The sequence below is a fragment of the Jatropha curcas genome, chromosome 3, assembly GCF_041381405.1.
Source record: "Jatropha curcas cultivar XTBG-Jc1 chromosome 3, XTBG_Jcur_1.0, whole genome shotgun sequence".
Taxonomy (NCBI): domain Eukaryota; kingdom Viridiplantae; phylum Streptophyta; class Magnoliopsida; order Malpighiales; family Euphorbiaceae; genus Jatropha; species Jatropha curcas.
In genome coordinates this window covers 15213922-15231222 of record NC_143153.1, presented here as the reverse complement: position 1 = coordinate 15231222, position 17301 = coordinate 15213922, and the positions used below count along the sequence as shown (strand labels likewise).

Below are 17301 nucleotides of genomic sequence, written 5' to 3'. Positions count from 1 at the left end.
GATCATATGTCTTTGTGAGAGAGACAAGCCTCGCTTTCCAAATATCAAAAACCTTTTTTTTTTTTTTCTTTTCTAATTGGTCAATACATGTATTTTAGAATTTGTTTTGATATATGATAAGATTTCAATTCAAATAAATGAATTTGTATCTTCATTAGGGACATTTGCGTTTACTAGGAATTGAGATTTTATTTTATTTTATTTTGTAAGTATATATAGGAAAATTTTATGTTTCTTTCATATATTTTTATCTATCTTTCTTAGAAGTTGTTCTGTACAAAATTATATGTCGTTTCGAAAAAGTTTAATATTCTTGATTAATTTTTTTCAATTTTACCTGTATCGCAAATACAACTAGTCATGTACTGCGCTTTTGGCAGATATTACATTTTTTATTATTTTAAAATTATTGATGATACGATTAATTTAATTAATTATTATAAAAAGAAATTTGAACACTTTTGCTATTTTAAATGGATTTTAATTTTAATAATTATTATAAAAACTGAAAAATATCATTAATATATGCTCTATTAATATCTAAATTATAACAATAATAAATTACTAATTTAATTAATTATTACAAAAAGAAATTGAACATTTTGCTATTTTAAATAAATATTAGTGATCATATTAATTTTAATAATTAGAAAATCTGAAAAATATCATTAGTATCTGATTTATTAATATCTAAATTTAAATTAAAAAAATAAATAAAATATAAAAGCAAAATAGTTATAAATCAAAAAGAAATTACTTTTTAAATAAAAAAATTAAGGAGATATTAATAATTTTTTTAGTTTGTTACGATTCTAATTATTAATTATATTATAATTTTAATTATTACTTAAAATAATATTAATAATATGTATTAATTTCATTAATTATTAAAAATTAAAAAATTTTAAAGCATTTTTAAAATATGAATGACATTATTAATTTTATTAATATTATTAATGATATTAATTTTACTTCATCAATACTTATAAATAATATTAAAAATAATTTTTTAAATAAAAACTCAATTCCAATTAAGCAAATTAAATTTTTAGAATTGCACCACATCATCCAATATGCTTCAAATTTTACATATTTATATAGATAGATATAGATGGATGCATGGATAGATAATTATGTTTCTATAATTTCCTAAAGCTCATTTTATCACATTTATTTTTCTTTTTCTCTTAATTTTAATGGCAGAATAAGTCAAATTAACTAGTATTTTATTATAATTTAGGTGATTTAATTATTTTATTAAATGGATGGAGAGAGTAGTAATTTGGATAAAAATTTCAAAATAAATTATGGAAGCAGCAGCAGTTTAAGTTTAGACCACCAGTAGGTGAAATGAAAATTTTTGTGATTTGGGCCACTCGGGTCATTAGAAGTGTCCAAGTGGCCTGAAATTTTGTAGGCCTGTCCATAGAGATGTTATCTAAGTTTTTGAAGATTTGGGATGGGTTCAGTCATAATGGCGGCCCAGCCCATGCAAAACCAAGACACTACTGCCTCACGTAAAATAAATAAAACAGCAAAAATTGTCTATTTTTTCAGATATATTGATTTAAAAGAGATTCCGAAATGTGTATAATTGGCCTCAAATTTGGTAGAGTGTATCTACGGTGGAGATGACTCAAACTTAAGAGTACTCGAGACTTCTCTTTCTCACATAAGTGAGAAGACTACTCAGACCATCACCTGATTGGTTATGCGTATTATTTATTGTTAGATTAGGTTGTGTAAAAATTTCATGGGCATGAGATATAACTAAAATAAGATTACAAAATATTTAAAGTTATATAAATTTCATATTCTAAAATTTTTTGCTAAATATTAGAAAAATATATAAAAATAATAATTTTGATAGTCGTTGGTATAATGGTGATTATCCATGATAAGTAGAATAATATATATGTTTGTAAAGTCATGATGAATTTGGCGATGTTTAAATAATGTTTTCCTCTTTTGAGAAGAAAAAATTATTCTCGATTAAAATATATTTTTCATATTGGTGAAAAAACTTTTTGGTCGAGAATACTCACACTTGAGACCTCTTAATCCTCATATGGGTGAGAAGACCAACCAGATCAAATCTAATTAGGTACATTAAACAATTTTTCTTGAACATACCATACATCAAAAAATTTTAAAAATATTTTCTATATAATTTATTTTAAAAAAATGTGTTGGAGTATGTGGGTAATCCCACATTAGATAAATGCAAACTAAGTAAATGACAATAGTGAACCAACCGAAATAGCTTATGCCATTTTGTGTTAAAAGTAAATTCAACTATTAATACATTGCTAATTGAATTGGATTAATTTGCTCTCAGGGCTAGATTCTCAATATAATATTAGAACTTAAGACCCGAACCTACATAAGAGAAGTTCTCGTGTCATAAGTACAAACTAAGTAAATGGGATATAATAAGAAGGGTGAACCAACTAAAATAGCTAGGACATTTCGGCTTAAAGGTAAGCCCAATACATTATAAGCCCAATTATCAATACATTACTGATTACTAATTGAATTGAATTATAGTAATTACTAATTGAATTGAATTGTAATAATTACTAATTGAATTGGATTAATTTGTTAATAGAGTTCAGATTCTCAACAAAACGAAACATAAAACATAATTTTAAATGTCATAGCACACACACATATGGGAAGTTTTACATATTGCTTTTACAATTATTATTTGTATTTAAAAATGTTGGTTATCTTTATTGTAATTCTGATACGATAATAATCCATTTTGGGGAAATGAATCTCACATTGAATAAATATAAAATAATAAAAAATTATAATAAAATAAGTTTTGGATTTAATATAAGCCAACCCATTGTAGAAGATGAATTTCCATATAAAGCCAATTGATAAGTTTTGTATCTAATATAAGCCAACTCATCGTAGAATATGAATTTCCATATAAAGCCAATTGATAAGTTTCGTATTTAATATAAGCCAACTCATTGTGGAAGATGAATTTCCATATTAATCCAATTGATTTTTGATAATGTAGATATAGACTTAAGAATTTATTACAAAAAATATATACTCCCCCGTTCTCTTTATTTAGAGAAAATAAAAAAAAAAGTTATTGGATTAGGAAGATTAGTGAAATTAAATTTTCTCCCTAAAATGCTCTTCATTTCATCATTATTATGGGAACAATAAATGCCACAAAAGATAATCCCAAAATGTGCATTTATTGCCTATTTGCATCATTTGGGCGCCACTTCCAACCTTCTTTAATATTTATTAACTCTATCTGACTTTATTCAAACGGAGACATTTTATATAATTCGTGCACAAAAACGAAAAAAATTTTGGAGCCAAATTAAAGGCCAATTTTAGGGATTTTAAGAGATCGATTTCTAACAAAAGTCTTGGTTTTCCACTTTTTTGAATAATCAAAACACATCCGCACCTTTAAAAACAAAACGCGGCCATTTTTAAAACTTAACTGAGCATAACATATATTCGTTCCTGACATCAATGGTTGTGGCCAAATTTATAATGATAAAAGTGGACATATATTCATCAAACATACTAATAAGGGTTAACTCTGTATTTATGTGGCCAAATTTATAAAAACGACTACTGTTACTATAAATCGAAATGAAAAAGTAAGTTGATAATTTATCCCCTGAAACACCCGTGCATTAAATGTTGAGAATATTTGTGTCCGTCACTTTTCTTGATTGTTGAGCTTCAATTTAAAAAAAAACACATATACTCCAAGGCCTTCTAGTCTTTTTAAATTGGCTTGCATCCCAAAGTTACTATTTGGAGTAACTTTTTCTATATAAAAAATACACCCAAAAAAGAGATTTTCTTTAAATAAAGAGCACGAAGGGAGTATCATTTATGAATTAACCATAACAATCAAATTATAATTAATTAATAAGATAATGAATAAATCTACTCATTAATTAAGTTAATTCTTACACTTGAGAGGTGAGATGGGATAATAAAGATCTCTTCCTTTTAATAAGAAGTTTTAAGTTTGAGCTTTAGGTATTATGAGTCTTTGACCCGAGTGCCTTGTCCAATCTGCTAAAAAGAAATTGGAACGCTCATATTGAGTTGGATTCACGGTGTGAAAGCCTATTTAACCTGATTGCTTTTTTTGAAAAGGAGTCGTCATTTACATTTTTTATTTTGAGAAAAAAACCTAAGGAAAATCCTAATTTGACTCCGGACATTAGTCCAAAAGGATAAAAAGCGCTAATCATCGAAACTGGGGAGGATTCGGGGACTAGATTTTCAGTTTTAAAACAATCGATAAATCGGCCTGAGTGTTAATGCTTCGTCGAATAAAAAACAATTTACATATGAATAAATGCATGACAATAATAAGAAAGCAATTTAAAGTAAGCAATAAATAGAGTGATAAATAAAGCAATGAAAGAATAAAAAGAGAGTGTCATTTCTAGCCTAGTTTAGAGGACTTTAGAATGACCACACATCTCCCGATAAAAAATTAAAAGGCAATATTTAAATGAATTAAGCTAATTAAAAGGTTATGTGATCTCTAGCCCTTTAAGGGTATTCTAGGATGACCATACATTTCCCAAATTGAAAATAAAGCAAACATTCATAAAAACAAATAAAGAAAAAGCAAGGCATCGAAAGAAGTATTGGCTCTAGCCCTTATGGGGATTCTAGGACAATCACACGGATCCTAATTGAAAGAAACAAATAAATCCAAATGAAACACGAAAGAGAAAGGGAGAAAATTGGATTTTTACAGATTTTTGGTTCGCAACTCGAGTTTTAGTAGTTGAGTATACTTGCTTATTCAATTGAATAGGAATCAGAACCAAGTAGTTTTTCCCATCGCAAAATGGAGATTTTAATTATGAAAAGTGTGTATGTATGTGTGTGTTTTGTCAAAAGTTGGCTTTAATCGCCATTTTGAGTGAAAGAGTCACATTTGATTTGGAAAGGTGGCTTTAGTCGCCAAGTTGATTGAAAAGTGGCTTTAATCACCAAGTTTATGAAGATGCAGCTTTAGTCGCTAATTTAATTGAAAAGTTAGCTTTAGTCGCCAGGTTAATGAAAAGGGAGTTTAGTCACCAAGTTGATGAAAAAACGGCTTAGTCTCTGGTTGATTGAAAAAGTGGCTTTAGTCGTCGACTAAAACTGTGGCTTTAGTCGCCATGTTTAAGAAAATCTGGCTTTAGTTGCCAATTTGAGAAAATGTGGCTCATTCGGCTTTTGTCACCAAAGGTTTGAGAAAAGAGGCTTTAGTTGCCTAATCATATAGAAAATGGTTCATTTTGCTTTTATTTTCAAAAGTTTCAAGAAGAAAGTGATAAGTATAACGGAGCAAAGGAAACAAGCAATCATATCCATTCATTTAAGTATATCATGTCATTCAAAAGCTTAGAGTCTCACATTGAAGGCAATTACAATAAAAAAAATAATGAATATGAAGTGCTCAAGGTAATGCTCAATTAAGTGTTAAGGCATAAGTTTAGTTCATAATTTATTTGCTAAGTGTGAAGAAAAAGATGCTTAAATTCAAGGAAAAAATTTAAGGTCTCTAACCTAAAGTATATGATTAAAAAGACTAACTTAAACATTCTAAGTATCAAGGCATTCATTTGAACTAGGCTAAACATGCATTTAATTTAATTGAATTCAAAAATGCCTAATTAATCATGCCACTATTTAGTTTCTAGATTAAAAATAAACATTCAACCCCTAAGTTAAGTGATCATGCAACTTAATTAAATCTAAGTGAGTCATGCAATTGATTAGGTCCTAAATTAATCATGTATTAATTTAATCCTAATCATGCATCTAATTGATTCTAAAGTAATAAAACCTTTAGTTAAGTCTAATTAATTAATTAGTCAATTGACTACTTCTAAGTGATCATGTAGTTTATTTATTTTAATTCTAAAGTAGAATAAATTATGTATTTTAATCTAATCTAATTAATTCAAACTAGGCATTTGATTAAATTAAACTAGGTATTTAATTAAATTAAAATAAACTAGGCATTTAATTAAACTAAACTAATTAAATATCAAATCTAACCTAATTCAATTTAAGCATTAAAATTAAAAAAGGGATGTGGGGTCTACCTCTTGTAGCGTGCTTTAGCGGTGTCTCGGAGGCGGCAAGCGTCCAAAATCTTGAACTCGAAGACTCCTTGACGAACTCCTAAAAAATAGATATGAAAACCCTTAAACTATTTTGGTTTTTCACTTGAGTGAAAATCCACACTTGGCTAAAAGACTTATAGGAGCAAAGGCCTTTAAATAGATTGCTTATATTACTACAAGTCTTTTTTGCAAGTTGTTGTGTTGAATGAAGTTTTTTGGGGGTATTTATAGGCTTAGGAGGTAGTGGGGTGTGCATATTTGAGCAATGTGGGATTTGGGGGGTGTAACATCCCTTCCCGGTCCACCCGTTAACCCGAATGAACCGAGCCGAGACGCTACAATTTGGTTGAACTCATGTCCTGTCATGCTGATATCATCCTGTATGCTAACTATGAATACAAAATATTCCCAATTAAACTCCAAACTTTCAATATCTCCAACTAATCATCATAACACAATAACACTTTATATATATATAGTCATAACTGTATCAATCCTCAATAGCATGTAATAGCCAGCAATTAAGTGCATTCATGATCTATATCAAGTCTTCAGGACCTAATCATACCAACTATAGTAAAATATTTCATCTTCAATCATTTCATAAGTATTATTCTTATCTCCAACTACTTATACCAAAATAATTACATGCTTCACTTATATTTACAATCACATAGCTCTAACAAATGTAATAATTATACATGCCATAAATCTTAATACATGCCATAATTCTTAATTATATAACTCTCAATCTACTACTCCCAAATTAATCACTTCTGCTTTGATAGTACTCTTCAAGTCTTCAAGTAGCAACCACGATCTTCAACCTACGCGTGATAAAAATCGACGCGTTGAGTATAAAACTCAGTGGTGCTCATAATTCACATACTTAACAAAGTGTGATGGCAACTAACTTAAAATACAAATATGCATAATAGCATTGAAAATCATAGATTCAGTAAATTTCAACATCAATGCATCTTTATAGCAAAGAATAAACTTCTAATTCACACCATAAATAATTTAGTTCTAATTATCTCATAACTCCTTTAATCACACATTATGATACTATCATGATCTTACCTGCTGTTCATTGTGTTGTATGAATGAAATCAATAAACATGTAAGAATACATAACAGTATATGTTCATTGTCTTACTTGCTATTCATTATGCTGTATGACTTATGCACTTTCAAGTTATGATTAATAACATCTCATGACTGTTAAAGATTCAACAAATAAACTTGTAAGCATATATAGCATTATACTTTCATGATCTTACCTGATGTTCTTTATGCTGTATGAATTCTGCAACTTTAATTAAACTCAGTGAATATCACAATGAATAAAGAAACATATAAGCACATACATATGTAGAAATAAACATGTACTCACATGTGGAATGTAAGCACACATATCATGATACTTTCATTTTACCTTGATGATCTTTCTTGCTGTTTAGTATACTGTATGCTTCATGCAATGTTATGTCAAGATATCTGTATGGCTCCATAAGGTTATAGTGAAACCGAAGTGATAAGAAAAACTGTATGAAACTGGATGAAACTGTATGGTTGGCTGCTATGGCCTATATAATCATATCCACTCAACGGCCTGTAGCCGGAGTACCAAACTGTATGGGGCGCAGATCTGCTATTCTATGTCGCGACATAGCCTTATCTACATGGTTTCTACCTAACCTCAATGGAGCATAATGTTGGTATGTCAATAGATAAAACAAATGCATAGTAACTGTGTCATAATTTGCATGCTTGTGTCATGTTATTTTCACTTGCTTGTGTCATAAAATTAACTGCTTCATCATTTCATAAAATTTACTGCTTACCTGTATGCTGATAGCCTCGCCAAGCGGGCAACTTGTGTCATGTTAGTTTCACACCATTTGCATGCTTGCATTTTGTGTTTATACATGTGTTCATGTTGTCTTTTTGCTTTAAAATGATTGAAGACATACAAGTTGAGAAAAGGAATACAATTGCATAGAATTCATAACTTCACACACCATTTCACATCATTTCACAATTGCATAGAATACAATTACAAGTTGTGTTTACCTCATTTCACATCATTTGCATGCTTGCATGTTGTTTTGATGCATGTTCTAATGTTGTCTTTTTGTTTTAAAATGATTGGAGGCATACAAGTTGAGCAAAGGAATACAATTGCATTGAAAATGAAGTCCAAAAGAGCATCAGAACACAATTCGCGAGCGCGTCATGCAAAGTCGCGAACGCGCGACGTGTTTTCCAGCCTGCGCAGTCTGTACTCTTTTGGTCATATCTCTCAATATACAACTCCGATTTGGGTGATTCAAAAACCCATGTAAAGCTAACACATAGAGGAACAAATAACTCGTTATGACACTTCCTAATTCCATCGTTAAATAGGGTAAAAATCAAGGTGAAGGTACTGGTAACTTTTCCAGCAAAACTTATTTCAGCATGAACTCAATATCTACTTCATTTATTCATTTCATCTCATGCTTTTTCACCATTTTCAGTCTTCTTACTCAATATTAAGCAACATATCTCCTCATTTCAACACATCACACAAATTATCATGCAAGGAAATGAATTAAACTAAAGGAGATAGCACACCTTCACTCAACAAGCTTGGAATCTTCTTCTTAGCTTCCTTCTACCTTGAGATCACCTCTCCTATACATAAGAATTCTTACGAATCATCTAAAAATATCACCAAATGATTCAAGTATGAAATTCAAGAAGGTTTACTTACTTGGATATAATAGAAGTTGAATTAATGCTTGAATCCCATTAAAATCTTCACTACCATTAAAAGTGATGGAGAAAGGAAAGTGGAAGAGGAAAGTAGAGGAAGAAGATGAAGATAAGGATGAAGAAATGAAAATGAAATGGAACTCACGGGTAGTCTCTAGAATATCATTGATTTTTATGTGAAAATTACCAAATGGTACCTCAAGTGTCAAAATGGTACAACTCAATACCTCAACTTTATCTTTTTGTGCAAGTAAGTCCTAATCCTTATACTTTGATCTTTTTGTTTCCTTCAAGTAAGTCCACTTCTTCTCCTTATTTCATTCTAGCCCACTCTAGACTCTAATGGCTCGAACTGGGTTTTAGATCAGCCCGACTCGACTCTAAGCATCAACTCGATTCAATAGAAAATGGGACGTTACAGGGGGTGTTAAAGTTGCAATAGTGGCAGACTGGCAAGGCTAGCCAGCTGGTCATTAGGCTTAGCTGGCAGCTAGGCTCGGTTGGCCGGACCTAGCCAGCGGCCAGGCCAGGCTGGCACAGCCAGAACTGTAGTTTTTGTTCGATTTGACTCTTTTTGGTTGGTTTGATCGTCTTGAGGCCCATTTCAAATCTGATTTTGACTCTTAATATACTGTTAGAAAGTTATAGATTTATAGTTTCTAACACAATTTGAATTACCTAAAAATTCAATCTTTACCTTGAGATATGATAAAAAGAGTGGAGAAAGGTCATTTTTTGAATGCATTTGGTTTGTAGTGAATTTGTACTCAAATTTCGAGGCGCAACTTAAATCATATTTTGGCTCATAATGTATCATTAGACAGATATTTCTATATAGTTTCTATTGGTCTAAATTGTGTGCCAAGAACAAAGTTATGCTCAAAATAGTGAGCTAAGGTCTCCTTTATTATATAGACTAACGTTCAAATTTTTGATCGATTGGCTATTGGTTTGAACAGCACCTTTATGACAAATTTTATTTAGTATAAGGGTGTGAAAAACACGTGTTCACTAATATGAACTCTCTTTAAAATACTTGCAAGGGAAATCTTGGCCCCTTCATGGATCTATCTCGCATATATTTGAATTAGATGAATCAATAGACTTTAGAAATCAGATGGTTTAAACAATAATAATAAGAAGTTGACCCTTAAAAATTTTTCTTATATTATACTCAAAATACTCGCTCTCTTTTTCGTATATACGTGAGTTATTATTGCTTATATTTAAAGATTAACTTTTGACTGATGAAATCCTTCCTCGTGCAATTATTTAGCAAATAGTTTGAAGAGATCTTGTGACACTGGTACGTAGTACACACAACTAATATCGTTAGAATCAAGACTTGATATTACGTAGTTTTGGAATAATCAAAGTTGTAGAATACGCAAAATTATAGAACAAACAAGCGAATGTGGTAGAATTTGATTTTGGCAAGATTAGAACCCCACTACGAATAATCCATATGACCATAGCTAAATCACCACTTTGTCAAACCATTTCAAGGATACAACTTCACTTAAAATCTCTAGAAATCCACCAACAGGGGGAAAGAACAAATATAAAGAAAAGTTTGAATTTTTAATAACTTGATAAAAATTGTCTTACAATAGAGTGTAATAGTCAATGTTTTGAGAACCGGGAGATTCAACCGGATTCAATATGGTTCAACCAAATTTTATATATAATAACTTTAAATAAATTTTTTAAATAAATGAAAAATATAATGCTTTTAAATACTACATATTTTTTTAAAAAAAAGAATAAAAAAATGCTCAATGAAAATATTAATATTATATTTTCAAAAAAATAAAACATTTATCATTTTAAATTAACACAGATGAAATTCAAAAAGAAAAATAGACATTTTTAAGGATACAATTGCATGTTTATTAATTATTTGATATTAATTACAATTATATTGGGAATTACTTGTAATAATTAATTATTGGTTGCATTAAATTTTAATTTGTGTATACATTTAGTAATTTGAAATACAAACATTTGGTTGCATATAATTTTCGCAAAAAGACAAACACGAGATATCAAATCAATGAGTATTTCAAGGATTAATTGTCATGTGTTATCAAGTTACTTTTCCTTCTGAATTTGAATTGAACAGTAGTAAAAATCGATCTGATTTGACAATTTTATCCGGTTATGATGGTCCCTACCGGTTCCTAGTAAAACCAGTCAAACTAGTTAGTCTTGTCTAGTTCTCATAACTATGGTAATAGTCCTATTTATAGGCTAAAAATCCTACTAAATAAGAAAATGTATAACCTCCCAAAAGTAATAAACTTCCTAATTAAAAGAAATTTCTAAACTCTTCATAATTTAAAACTTGCAAAATATGAAGTTACATTAAATAGATTCTTAACTAAAATTAATTAAAAAGGAAAATAATTAGAGGCCAAAGTTTGATTTAAAATTGGAAGTATATAGCTTTCTATTCGGTGTCATGCACTCCCGATTGGAGAAGACTCGCCCTTGAGTCTAGTAAATCTTCATCTATTTCCTAAAAATATGGTAACAAATCAACAATATTGAAAGTGACTGATGCGAAGCAATTGACACTTTAGTATATGAAAGACTTGAATCGCTGCAAATCCAAGAAAAAGGAACATGACCGGTGCTATATCCAGCACGCCCGTGCCAGACTTTGGAAATCCAGGACGCAAGACATGCCTAACACCAAGAAGCACAGGCATGCCCGTGCCACAGCTATTCTGCCCGTGGTAGCCCCTGAAAATCCTAGCACGCCCGTGCCATGTCTAACACACCCATGCTGACGAGTCCATGGAGATTCAAGTTTCGACATGCCCGTGTTAAGTCAGGCACACCCCGTGCTAGCCCTTGAGAGTTCAAGCACTTGTGCTCTGCCCAGCACGCCTGTGCCACCGCCCTTAGTAGGGTTTTATCTAGTTACATTTTTTGTGTTATTTTAGGGTTTTAATGTTTTAAACCTAAATCTATAAATAGGTTATTTTGTATTATGAACACATTCTTTAATCTTTGAACATTATTCATATCAATAAACCTCTTTGAGAGCTTAGTTCTCTATTTTATTCGTCAGATCAAATGTCATTGATCACAACTCCTGACGGAGTATAATCGTCCTTCTCATTCACGTAACCATTCTGCGTCACAATGAGTATCATCAAATCAGAATCAAGGAAGGAGATGAATGGAAGACTACCTTCAAGACCAAGGAAGGATTAAATGAGTGGTTGGTTATGCCGTTTGGGTTGACTAACACACCGAGCACATTCATGCAACTTATCACTCAGATTTTGCTTCCTTTCTTGCGCAAATTTGTGGTTGTGTACTTTGATGACATCCTAATTTTCAGTTGCAACGAGGAAGAACACCTTCAACACCTTCGACGGGTGTTGGATGCTTTGCAAAAAAATGAGTTGTACATCAACCTTAAGAAGTGCAGCTTCATGACAGAGCGGATTTTATTTCTGGGATATATTGTTAGCTCAGGAGGAATTTATGTTGATGATAGAAATATTGAGGCCATTCGAAATTGGCCTATTCCCAAGAACATCATCGAAGTTCGAAGCTTTCATGGTCTTGCTACTTTCCGTAGGCGGTTCATCAGGAACTTTAGTAGCATCGTCGCTCCCATCAAAGATTGCTTCAAGAAGGAAAAAGTTTGACAGTTTGTATGGACTGAAGCTGCAAATAAGAGCTTCGAAGAAATCAAAGATAAGCTTACCTCTGCCCCTATTAATGCTTTACCTGATTTTGATAAATTATTTGAGGTTGATTGTGATCCTTGTGCGATTGGAATTGGTGGTGTGTTGTCATAATCTGAGAAGCCTATAACATTTTTTAGTGAGAAATTGAATGAAGCTAGACAGAAATGGTCTAATTATGAGCAAGAATTGTATGCAGTTTTTCGAGCCTTCAAAACTTGGGAACATTATTTGTTGGGGCGTGAGTTCATTGTTTACACTGATCATCAGGCTTTAACTCATTTTCAAACTCAAAAGAGAGTGAGCAAGATGCATGCACGTTGGGCAACTTATTTTGGTACTTTTCATTATGTCATCAAACAGAAATCAGGTACTTATAACACGGTTGCAGATACTTTGAGTAGAAGAGCAGCTTTGTTGATCATAATTAAGCAAGAGATTTTGGGGTTTGAATTTCTTAAAATCTCTATGTCTTAGATGAAGACTTTGCGGACATATGGGCTAAGATTGAAGCTAAATAGCCTACCGACGATTTCTTAGTTCATGACGGGTACCTTTTCAAAGAAAATAGACTATACATCCCTTGGTCTTCCCTCAGGGAAAAATTAATCAGAGAAGTCCATGGTGGAGGATTAAGTGGACACCTGGGCTGTGATAAAACTATTGCGGGTTTGGAGGCTCGTTTCTATTGGCCACAGTTGAAGAAGGAAGCAGGAAAGCTACTATGAAAATGTTCCGTTTGCTAGACACAAAAGGGCCATTCTCAAAACATTAGTCTTTACACTTCATTGACTGTACCGGAACAACCTTGGGGAGGACTTATCCATGGATTTTGTGTTTGGTTTACCTCGAACTCAATGCGGACCTGACTCTATTTTTGTCGTTGTAGACAGGTTCTCCAAGATGGCACACTTTATCCCTTGCAAGCAAACCAATGATGCCTCACACATAGCAAAGTTATTTTTCCAGGAGATTGTTTATTTGCATAGGATTCCCAAAACCATCACATCTGACTGAGACACAAAGTTTCTAGGTCACTTTTGGACAACTTTGTGGAAGAGATTCAACACTCAACTTCAGTATAGCAGCACTGCTCACCCCCCAAACTGATGGACAAACTGAAGTGGTGAACCAGACTCTTGGTAATCTCCTTAGGTGCATTTGCAGCGAGAAGAAGATGTGGGATCTTGCTCTTTCCAAAGCAGAATTTGCTTACAACAGTGCTATCCATAGCTCCACCAAGATGTCACCCTTTGCAATTGTCTACCGGAAGGTACCAGCCCATACGCTTGATCTTCTTTCTCTTCTAGTAGGTGTAGAAAAGAGCATTGCAACTAATAACTTGGCTACCGAGCACGTGGAAGTATTCAAGCAAGGGCAGTAATTCATCACTACTGCCAATGAAAAATATAAAGCTGCAGCTAATAAACACCGAACGTTATAAATCATTTCCTGTGGGTGATTGGGTTATGGTTTATCTTCGCAAGGAGCGTGGTGGAGGATAGAAGAAGCTTGAGCTAGAAAAAATTGGCCAATTTCAGATACTTAGGAAGATTAATGACAATGCCTATGTACTTGATCTGCCCGAAGACATGAGGATTTCCTAGACTTTCAATGTTGCTGACTTATTCCCCTTCTATTTCGATGATGATCACTCGAGGTTGAGTTCTTTTGAAATGGAGGGGATTGATGCGGAGCAACTAGCATTTAAGTATATGGAAGACTTAGATCGCTGCAAATCCAAAAAGAAGGAGCACGGTTGTGCTATATCCAGCATGCCCGTGCTAGACTCTGGAAGTCCAGGACACGAGACACGCCCAAGACCAAGAAGCACAGGCACGCCCGTACCACAGCTAGCCTGCCCATACTAGCCCCTGGAATTCCTAGCAGGCTCGTGCCATGTATAACACGCCCGTGCTAATGAGTCCATGAAGATTCAAGTTCCGACATGCCCGTGTCAAGTCAGGCACGCCCCGTGCTAGCCCCTGAGAGTTCAAGCACACCTGTGCCACCCTTATTAGGGTTTTCTCTAGTTACATTTTTTGTGTTATTTCATGGTTTTAATGTTTTAAACCTAAACCTATAAATAGGTTATTTTTTATTATGAACACATTCTTTGATGTTTGATCATTATTCATATCAATAAACCTCTTTGAGAGCGTAGTTCTCTATTTTATTCGTCAGATCAAACGTCATTGATCACAACTCCTAATGGAGTATAATCGTTATTGTTATTCATGTAACCGTTCTGCGTAAGTGACTAATAAACCATAATCTTCAGGAAGTTCAACTTTGTAAGCATTCTCAGCAACTCTCTCTAGTATCTTAAAAGGTCCATTTTATCGAGTTTTTATCCTACCATAATGAACTTGTGGATATCTTTCTTTCCTAAAAATGAATGCATACTAGATCACCTTAGGCTTGGAAACTTGTTGGGTTATTATTGATATTGCTCATTATTCTTCAATATCTAACCTCGTGCTTTCTTCTTGATTTTTTTAACTCTTCCTTCAGCATTTGCACTAAATTGTTCATAATTAGCTTTTGGAGCAAGTTCATCAGAAGTGATCGAATTTTGTCCATGTACTACTTTAAAAGGACTTCGACTAGTTGTTTGACTTGGAGAATGACTATAAATAAAACCTGCTTGAACTAGCAACAAATCCCACTCTCATATATTCCTACCAATAAAACTTTTTAACAATTTTCCAAATTTTGATTTACAATTATATTCGACCATCAGTTTGAGGATGTGTTGTTGAACTACATTGAAGTTGTTTATCCATTTTACGCTAAAGGGTTCTCCAGAAATGATTAAGAACTTTACATCACGACTAGAAGTGATTGTTTTTAGAACTCCATAGAGTCGTACAAATTCTCTAAAATAGAGATCAATAATGTCAAGGCATCAGAACTCTTATTACATTGAATAAAATGAGCCATTTTAGAAAATCGATCAACAACCACCATCACAGAGCCTTTATTTCTTTAGGTATTTGAAAAGCCTACAAAAAAAATCAATACTCATGTCTTCCAGAGGAAATTCAGGTACGGATAATGGTATATATAAACTGGTATTTTTCCACATACTTTAAGGATTATTGAAACATACCTTAGTTTTACAGATATTGGAGCCTCTGGGAGCTGTTCCTATGATGAATCTGGATCTCAACTCTTTCTTCTCTTCTTGGGAGTGGGACAATTAATGCAAAGAGAATTGATTTGGAAAGAAGAAATTAATTAATTTAAGGAAAATTACTCTATTAGGAAAAGCTGATTTTATTAATTAAATGACATTAATTAATTTTTGGATGGTTGCGCTTAATTTAAGGCTTAAAATTGTAAAAAGATTGCAATGAAGAGAGAGATTTTCTAGTGTCAACTCAGCTAGAGAAATCAAAGTGTTTGAGAATGAGGGCTAGAGGGCCTATTAATAGTGAAAACAAGGTGAAAAAAAAAGAGTTAAAATAGTTCAAAACCAATTAGATTACGTCATGTGGTAGGGAAATTATTGTGCGTCAGAAGTATGAGGTGATTTGGCAAATTACACTTTTGGTCTCTAGAAAATTTAGGCCTTTAGTCCTTCTAATTTACACATTAGTCCTTAAAACTTTGGTGCCTAAAATTACAATTGCTACCTAGTGAACTACAATTTGATCCAAAAACTTCCCAATGAAGTCCCAAAAACTTCAATTAGGTCCTTATGCAATTTTGACTTTTGACCCTATTTTGACTTTTCTAGCCACCTTTACCTATCTATCCTCACTCAATTTAAGATGAATTTTGACATGCAATATACCTTTAGAAAGCTTAAGAATTCTAGTTTCTAATGACACTTGAATCATTTAAAAATATTATTTGTTGCTCAAGATATGATCAAAAGAGTGGACGAAAGTCACTTTTGGCTTTTAGGTTTAGCTTTGGTTCTCGACCGATTGAAGACCAATCCGAACTGCACCTTTTTTTAATTGCTTCCTAATAGTAGAAAGGTGTAAAAAACACGTATTCACAGTCGTCCCCATCATAACTATCCAAAATGATTTCAGAGGAGTGTTGGTTAGTGAACCAAGTGTATTTAGAGGCTTAATTTCTCTTCTTCTTTCTTTTTCCCTATTTTTTTTTCAATAACTCCAAAATTTAGGAATTTTTGTCTCCAAATTCATTTCTCCTAGGTGTCCAATCTCCAAACTTGTTTCTTTTTTAAAAGAACCTTTCACTTTAAAATTATTTCTCCTTTGAAAGTCCTCAAATGGGTTTCTTTTTAGAAGGAATTTATCTTTCAAAGTTGTTTCTTTTTTGCAGAACTCCAATCAGCAAAGGAGCTACCTTTAGATTAAAGATTAGGTCTTGCGTTCTCTCATCGAGCTAGGAAAGCTAATATTATGAGTTCATGTCCGGCCTTGAGAGTGATTCAATACGCCAAATCTAGTTCCATTCCTTGCCTTGAGATTTGAGTTATCTTTTTCGGTTTCTTCTTTGAAAGAATCTTTGGATCTAAAATTATTTCTCCTTTGAAAGTCTCCAAAATGTGGTTCTTTTTTAATGGAATTTATCTTTCAAAGTTGTTTCTTATTTAAATGAATTTTGTTCGAAAATTGCTTTTCCTTTAGGAATTTTCGAATATGTTTCTTTTTTTTTTTTTATGAAGTCTTGTCTTTCAAAGTTGTTTCTACTTATTTCTCCTTTGAAAGAATCTTTGCTCCATAATT

The 17301-nt window shown here is 32.3% G+C and overlaps 1 long non-coding RNA gene across 1 annotated transcript; it reads right to left on the bottom strand.

The window, feature by feature from the left end:
• Positions 1–6779: 6779 nt before the first annotated feature.
• On the bottom strand, positions 6780–9205 carry LOC149497611 (uncharacterized). Its single transcript, XR_016320200.1, has 3 exons — positions 8887–9205; positions 8748–8807; positions 6780–6955 (listed from the first exon to the last, which is right to left on the bottom strand). It is a non-coding gene; the product is annotated as an uncharacterized LOC149497611 (long non-coding RNA).
• Between the last annotated feature and the right edge of the window lie 8096 nt (positions 9206–17301).